This window comes from Rattus rattus, chromosome 1, assembly GCF_011064425.1.
Source record: "Rattus rattus isolate New Zealand chromosome 1, Rrattus_CSIRO_v1, whole genome shotgun sequence".
NCBI classification, from domain to species: Eukaryota; Metazoa; Chordata; class Mammalia; order Rodentia; family Muridae; genus Rattus; species Rattus rattus.
Genome location: NC_046154.1, coordinates 262,946,119 through 262,955,112, shown reverse-complemented (window position 1 = coordinate 262,955,112; position 8,994 = coordinate 262,946,119).

Genomic DNA, 8,994 nt, shown 5'->3' with positions numbered 1-8,994 from the left:
GAGCCCTGGTTAGTTGATTCTGTGGGCCATGTTCTTGTGGTGTCCTTGACCCTTCTGACTCCTATAATCCTTCCTCCCTGTCTATAATCAATCCTCCCTTCCTCCTATAATCATTCCTCAAGCTCTGCTTAATGTCTGGTTGGGGGTTCTTCAGTTTGTGGATGAAGCCTCTCTGATGATGATTTATGCCAGGCTCCAGTGTATGTGTATATAGGGCTCATTAGGAATCCTTCAATTCACTTTTATTTTTTATTGGTCATGTTTGGTTCTATTCAGGGTCTCTGCAGGGTTCTATGCAGCCTCTGGTCTTGGTCAGGCTTATTTTTTGTACTTACTAATCACTAACCCACATCATTTATTTCGTGGCTATAATAGGTATGGAGGTTTGAAGGAGGACTGTCTTCCATAGGTCTCCATTTGGAGATGTTATAGGAGTCGTAGGAGGTGGAACTTGGTTGGAGGAAGCATCACAGGTCTGGAGGGGTTTATAGCCTTGCCCAGTTTCCTACTCTCCCTGTGTCCTGTGTACCAGTGGAAATGTGAACAGCGAGCTTCCTGCTCCTGCTGCCACACCTTGTCTGCTTTGATGGACTCCTTTCACATCCATATGCCATTGTTTTTCCCTAAGTGGTTTTGGTCATGCCATTTTATCAAGTAGCAGTACAGGAGGGCGGCTCCTGCCAATCCCAGTGTCCACTCTCCAGGCAGGAAGGAGAAGATTCTTTGTCAGAATTGTCTCACACAGTGTCTTAGTTGGGGACTTAACAAGGGTCTGGACACATTGGTGTCCCTAGATACATTAAAGTCCTACAGTCATAGTCCTAGCTGTGTATAAAATCTTTTTAGATACTCCTTGACTTACATACAGTTTCATGTGAAACCCACAGGCAGTTAGTATAAACCTTACTTTGAATTCTAAATTTTGATCCCCCCACCCCCGGACTTTTTTGTTTTTGTGATGCTGGGTAGCAGCAGTAAGCTATAGTCCATCAGTCTTCTGATTGTGAGAATAGACAGTTAGTACCCTGTAATGTATTGTAGTGCTACTTTGGTGTTCAGGTTAGGTTTGCAAAACACATTTGCAACACAGTGTTTTCAGTTTATAGAGGTTTTACCAGACCTGATCCTATGTAGAGTCAGGGAGCATCTATATAGTAGAAACTCTTTGGCTAATGAAGTGCTTGAGTAATTCTAGGGGAACATTATTGGTTCAGTATATTTTACTTATGTTTTAGATATGTGATATGTTTAGATTATATTATACATTTCTACCATAATTTAAAATCAAATAGTAATAGGAAAATATATCCTCAATCTCAGATCAAAGTATGTAACTGCACATTTCTCCCAGACTTTGCTGCTATATCACCTTGGTAACTTGGTGAGAATATGGCTGCTACAGTTTGAACACAGGGAAGGGAGGATATGCTGCACTATCAGCTGCACTTGATACTTGCCTGATGCTGGTGCTATTTTATTATTAGGTAAAGAACCAAACATTACCAAGAAAAAACAAAAGTGAATGAAATGAACCATATGTACACATCACATACATGGAGCCTAACATAATTATCATTAGAGAGGCTTCATCCAGGAACTACTGGACTTCTTACTACTTTTTATTGTTATATAAAGTGGGGACTGGTGGCATACTTCAAAATTCTTTATTTGCTTCTTGGAAGTGCTGGAGATAAATTTAGGGTCTTGCTAGCAAGAACGTGCTGTATTGCTGTGATACATCTAACCCCTTAGTGTTATATTGTAGGAATTTCAGTTCAGTATTATATAGGACAGGGAGGAACCCAGGTATTAGTTGTACATGTACAGAGAGGCAGTAATAAAGCCTTTGTCCCTGGTCCCAGTTTACTTTGACCCTGAAGTGATTTCTGAGGTTATTTTGTAACAATGTCCTACTTTTTTTCATTCTTTCATTTCTCTCCACCAATCTATTCTTCCTGAAGCTGGATGCACATTTCCTGTTCAGTACCTTGAAGTGGATTGGTACTACTAGATAAGTCTAGCATCCCAAGGACAGCACACAGTGCTCTTCAAGTCCCACCACTCTTTCTCCATTCCCTTATGCGAGTTACTTTTTGTACTGTCCACTTGGATTTTTGATTCCCTGACTGTTAGATTCTGTGAATTCAGGGGTGGTGTTTTGTTCAGTGTCCTTGGGTCTTGCCATGTACTACAGTGTTTTGTGGGATGGTGGGAGGGATACCAGGCTGGCCTCAAATTCAGAGAGATCCAATCACCCTTGCCTCCTGGCCTTGCTATATATTACCTAACATATAGTTCCTGTGTGGACAACTTACTAGGACTTAAGATTTATTGATGCAGGTTTGTCTTAATCCAGATAAGCCTTCCTATTTCCTAGTGCATTTGTGGTACTCTTGTTTATTTAGTTTTTATTTTAAAGAGTTCTTTTAACTTTATATTCATGTACGTGTATCTGCATGCTCCAAATGCAAGAGCACCTACATTCATAAAAGAAACCTTACTAAAGCTCAAAGCACACATTGCATCTCACACAATAATAGTGGGAGATTTCAACACCTCACTCTCATCAATGGTCAGATCATGGGAACAGGAATTAAACAGAGACATAGAAAAACTAACAGATGTTATGAACCAAATAGATTTAACAGATATTTATAGAACATTTCATCATAAAACAAAAGAATATATCTTCTTCTCAGCACCTCACAGTACCTTCTCCAAAATTGACTATATAATTGGTTACAAAATAGGCCTCAACAGATACAGGAAGATTGAAATTATCCCAGTCATCCTATCAGATCACCAGGGACTAAGGCTGGTCTTCAGTAACAATAAAAATGACAGAAACCCCGCATATACATGGAAGTTGAACAGTGCTCTACTCATTGATGACTTGGTCAATAATGAAATAAAGAAATTAAAAACTTTTTAGAATTTAGTGAAAATGAAGGCAGAACATACCCAAACTTATGGGATACAATGAAAGCAGTGGTAAGAGGAGAACTCATAGCTTTGAGTGCCTCTATAAAGAAACAGGAGAGAGCATATATTAGCAGCCTGACAGCACACTTCAAAGCTCTAGAACAAAAGGAAGCAAATACACCCAAGAGGAGTAGAAGGCAGGACATAATTAAACTCAGGGCTGAGATCAACCAAGTAAAAACAAAAAAGACTATACAAAGAATCAGTAGAACCAGGAGGTGGTTCTTTGAGAAAATCAACAAGATAGATAAACCCTTAGCCAGACTAACCAGAGGGCACAGAGAGTGTGTCCAAATTAACAAAATCAGAAATGAAAAGGGAGACATAACAACAGAATCTGAAGAAATTTTAAAAAATCATCAGATCCTACTACAAAAGCCTATATTCATCAATACTGAAAAATCTGGAGGAAATGGACAATTTTCTAGTCAGATACCAGGTACCAAAGTTAAATCAGGAGCAGATAAACCATCTAAACCTCCCCATAACTCCTAAAGACATAGAAGCAGTCATTAAAAGTCTCCCAATCAAAAAGAGCCTTGGTCCAGATGGGTTCAATGCAGAATTCTATTAGACCTTCATAGAAGACCTCATACCAATACTATCCAAACTGTTCCACGAAATTGAAATAGATGGAGCGCTACCGAATTCATTCTATGAAACCACAATTAATCTTATACCGAAACCACACAAAGACCCAACAAAGAGAACTTCAGACCAATTTCCCTTATGAATATCAACGCAAAAATACTTAATAAAATTCTTGCAAACCAAATCCAAGAACACATTACACGATCATCCATCATGATCAAGTAGGCTTCATCCCAGGGATGCAGGGATGGTTCAATATACAGAAATCCATCAATGCAGTCCACTATGTAAACAAACTCAAAGAGAAAAACCACATGATTGTTTCCTTATATGCTGACAAAGCAGTTGACAAAATTCAATAACTCTTCATGATAAAAGTCCTGGAAATAACAGGAATTCAAGGCCCATACCTAAACACAGTAAAAGCAATATACAGCAAACTGCTAGCTAACATTAAACTAAATTCAGAGAAAATTGAAGCAATCCCACTAACATCAGAGACTAGACAAGGATGCCCACTCTCTCCCTACTTATTCAATATAGTACTTGAAGTCCTAGCCAGAGCCATCAGACAACTAAAGGAGGTCAAAGGGATACAAATTGGAAAGGAAGATGTCAAAATATCACTGTTTGCAGATGATATGATAGTATACTTATGTGACCCCCAAAAGTTCCACCAGAGAACTACTGAGCCTGATAAACAACTTCAGCAAAGTGGCTGGGTATAAAATTAAGTCAAACAAATCAGTAGACTTCCTCTACTCAAAGGATAAACAGGCTGGGAAAGAAATTAGGGAAATGACACCCCTTACAATGGCCACAAATAATGTAAAATATCTTGGTGTGACTCTGTGACTCTAACAATCATTTCACAGCTGAGGAATGCCAAATGGCTGAGAAGCACCTAAAGAAGTGTTCAGCATCTTTAGTCATAAGGGAAATGCAAGTCAAAACAACCCCGAGATTCCACCTCACACCAGTCAGAATGGCTAAGATCAAAAACTCCGGTGACAGCAAATGCTGTCGAGAATGTGGAGAAAGAGGAACACTCCTCCATTGTTGGTGGGATTGCAGACTGGTACAACCATTCTGGAAATCAGTCTGGAGGTTCCTCAGAAAATTGGACATTACACTACCTGAGGACCCAGCTATACATCTCTTGGGCATATATACCCAAAAGATGCCCCAACATACAACAAAGACACATGCTCCACTATGTTCATAGCAGCCTTATTTATAGAAGCCAGAAGCTGGAAAGAACCCAGATGCCCTTCAACAGAGGAATGGATACAGAAAATGTGGTACATCTACACATGGAATATTACTCAGCTATCAAAAACAATGACTTTATGAAATTCATAGACAAATGGAGGGAACTGGAAAATATCATCCTGAGTGAGGTAACCCAATCACAGAAAAACACACATGGTATGCACTCATTGATAAGTGGATATTAGCCCAAATGCTCGAATTACCCTAGATGCACAGAACACATGAAACTCAAGAAGGATGACCAAAATGCGAATGTTTCACTCCTTCTTTAGAAGGGGCACAAGAATACCCTTGGCAGGGAATAGGGAGGCAAAGTTTAGAACAGAGGCAGAAGGAACACTCATTCAGAGTCTGCCCCACATGTGGCCCATACATATATAGCCACCCAATTAGATAAGACGTATGAAGCAAAGAAGTGCAGGCTGACAGGAACCGGATGTAGCTCGCTCCTGAGAGACACAGCCAGAATACAGCAAATACATAGGCAAATGCCAGCAGCAAACCACTGAACTGAGAACGGGACCCCTGTTGAAGGAATCAGAGAAAGAACTGGAAGAGCTTGAAGGGGCTGGAGATTCCCCATATGAACAACAATGCCAACCAACCAGAGCTTCCAGGGACTAAGCCACTACCCAAAGACTATACATGGACTGACCCTGGGCTCTGACCTCATAGGTAGCAATGAATATCCTAGTAAGAGCACCAGTGGAAGGGGAAGCCCTTGGTCCTGCCAAGACTGAACCCCCAGTGAATGTTGTTGGGGGAGGGTGGTAATGGGGGGAGGATGGGGAGGGGAACACCCATATAGAAGGGGAGGGGAGGGGTTTGGGGGATGTTGGCCTGGAAACTGGGAAAGGGAATAAGAATTGAAATGTAAAGAAGAAATACCGAATTTAATAAAGATGGGGAAAAAAAAAAAAAGAGTGTTTGAGCAGGTCAGGGCAGATGGGCTTTCCTAGGAGTAGAGCTAATAGTGGGGCCGCGGTGCTAGGTGAATTTTATGTCTAGTTGTGTGAGCGCATGGGACTTGCATGTGATGGATTTGTCCTCTGCTTGTGCTCTGGAGAACAGGTAAATAAAGCAGTGAGCTCTGAAGCAGGACCCCCACTGTTCACTCACTCACATGGTTTTAGTGCCTGTTCGTTCTCAGCATTCCTCTCATGTGTTGTTCACAGTAGATAGATATAATGAGGACCCCCAGCGATTGAGGGGGCTTTTGGTCAGACAGAAGAGGCTAATGATTCCTCAGTCTGTGTCAGTATGGTCTGCTCAGAGGTGTGATGGGCATGCCAGAGAGCTCACAGCCACAGTGTGGATGCGCTAGGTTTGAGGACAGAGAGAAGTGTGCATAGAGGTGATTGCCAGCTCGCTGTGCAGCATGCGCGCTTGAGCAGTTAGGCTTGCGTGCGCATTGTTCCTGGGAGCCAGTCCTCAGGCAGGGTGGGATAAACCCTGGAGATACTTAAAGGATCAGAGAGGAGTTTTTGCAGATTGCATCAGCTCCTGGGAGTATTCAGTCAGTTCTGGTGGGCCACAGTTTGAGGTGCTGTGGCCTGGAACCCCATTTAGGTTGTAGGAAGTAGTTCTACAGGATCCAACTCAGGTAATCAGCCGCCCCTCCCCACCTCCCTCCCATCACTACTCAGGGCTGCCTTGGAATTTGAATATATTTTTCTTTCACAGGAACAATTTTTTCATGTAGTTTAATATATTTTATAATACATATTTTATTCTTCAGCCATTTTATACATGTATTTTAATACATTTTGGCCATTTCCAGCCCATTATCTTCATCCTTTCTCTCCCACTAAAACTCTTCCTAGCAAGTCACATCCCTTTCCTACTTTGATGCCTTTTTTTGTTGTTGTCATTTGTTTGTTATTTATTCATTTATTTATTTAGAAATAAAATTTAATTAGAATTGCTTGTTTGAGCATGGGGTGTGGGGTTGGAGTAGAACAACTTCTTGGTAGATATGGTAAATGTAAAGATGATGTCCAGTTCTGGTTACAGTCTCCCCCTGCCCTTACTTACCGTGGGGTTACTTTCCTAGTGCCTTTCATGTCTGGCTGCAGTGCTCCGTAGGAGTCAGGGTTGAGTCTGGTGCCTGACCTGAGGTTGAGTGAGCGAGTGTTGAAAACATTAGAGAAAATGCACTTGACTGCTCATCTTTGATGTCTTCTGCCTACTTAGATACTTTTTCAGGTTAATTTTCTTGAGTCTGTTTTTGATATAGTTTTAAAAACTTGATGTATTTAATTTTATATTATTATGAACCATTATTTACTATTTTTGAGACAATTTTATCCCCAAAGCGGTCTTTTGATTCACCTGTGTGAGAGGCTCGGAGAATGGATGGAATGGTCTTTCAGGATCAGTTTTGGCATCGCTTATTGTCATAAGAGCTGTCAATCCTACCCTTACCACCACTGACTACTTAACACATGAGGCAAGATAGCAACACACGGTGTTTTGTTTCCGTATTGTGGCTGGCCTCACACTCATCGTGAGACTCCTCAGACTCTCCTAACTTCTAGCTGAGATTATAGGCAGGTACACTTCTGGCAGTGAAGAGACTCTTGATCTCCTGATACTAAACACGTACCTAGATCCTTAGTGAGAATATTAGTGTTCCAAGAGCTCTCTGAAGGGTCTGTAGTTTGTCCTCTGAAGCGATGTCTTTGTTACTGTTATTGTTGCTGCAATGACATTCCATGACCAGAACAACTTAGGGACCTAGAGGGGTTGGTTTGTTTGTTTGTTGCTTTACACATCCATAGCACTGCTCATCATCGAAGGAAGTCAGGACAGGAACTCAAGCAGGACAGGAACCTGGAGGCAGGAGCTGGCCTTGAGAGGCTGTGGAGGAGTGCTGTGTGCTGGCTTGCTCCATGGGCTGCTCAGCCTGCTTTCTTATAGAATTCATGACAAGGGCCCTCCCTGATTCACTAATTGAGTAAATGCCTACAGCCTAATCTTCTGGAGATATTTTTCTCAGTTGAGATTTCCTTCAAGTGAAATGACAATAGCTTGTGTAAAGTTGTGTAAAGTGTAAAACTAGCCAGCACAGGTGGCTAATTTTGGCACTATATCAGAATCACCTCAGCTGTAGTGGGAGAAGGTCTGTTGAGTCACAACCTGTATAGTACAGGGTACAGTACAGCACAGGTGGTTCTGAGCATGGGCACATTTGAAAGTTTCCACACAAGAAAAATACTATAGGCAAAGAAAGCATTTTTCCTGTTTTCCGTGCTTTCAGGTGTAGGCAGTATTTTGGCTGCTTTGTGGTTCTTTCTTCCATCTGTCTCCACTCCTCTTCTTCCACCCTTTCAACCTCTCACACTAGGTAGAAGAAAAGGAGAGCAGAGAGGGGTGATGCTATCCTCAGACTAATGCCTGCTGTTATGGGCATTGGGTTCCTTGGGGCAAGTCTGATCTTTGCCATTTAGGGTATCTAGTTTCTTCTCATCTCTTTGTACAACAACAAACCACAACCCGAGAAGACCCCCCTTTTGAATTCCAAGCCTTAAGAGTCCCTGGAATTCCAAAAAAGTCACATAGTCGAAGAACCTGTCTGCAGCTGTCAAAACCACACCTCCTGCTAGAGCATAAGGCAAATCATAGTCAGCTGTATTTCTTTATCTGACATTGACACCTAGTAGTAGCCATGACTAGATATATCCAATAAACAAGTTGTCCTTTAACCAACCATGTTTTTTTTTAGTTGTCTTACTCATGCATGTTTATTTTTGAATCATCTTCTCTCTCTCTAATTTTGAGATGGTTTTAATATTTATTTATCTTATTTTACGTGTATGGCTGTTTTACTTTCATGAATGTTTGTGCATCATTGTATCTGTGCCTGGTGCCTGTGGTACCAGAAGAGGGCGTCAGATCTCATTGAACCTAAGTCACAGATGGTTGTGAGCCACCATGTTTGTGCTGGGGATTGAACTTGGCTCCCCTAGAAGAGCAGCCAGTTCTCTTAACCACTGAGTCATCGTTCCAGGCTCTGGAGGAATTTAAAAATAGTTTTACTCTGGAGGACCCTGCATTCTGCTGCCTACAGGAAACACACCTCAGAGACAAAGACAGACACTACCTCAGAGTGAAAAGGCTGGAAAACAACTTTCCAAGCAAATGATCAGA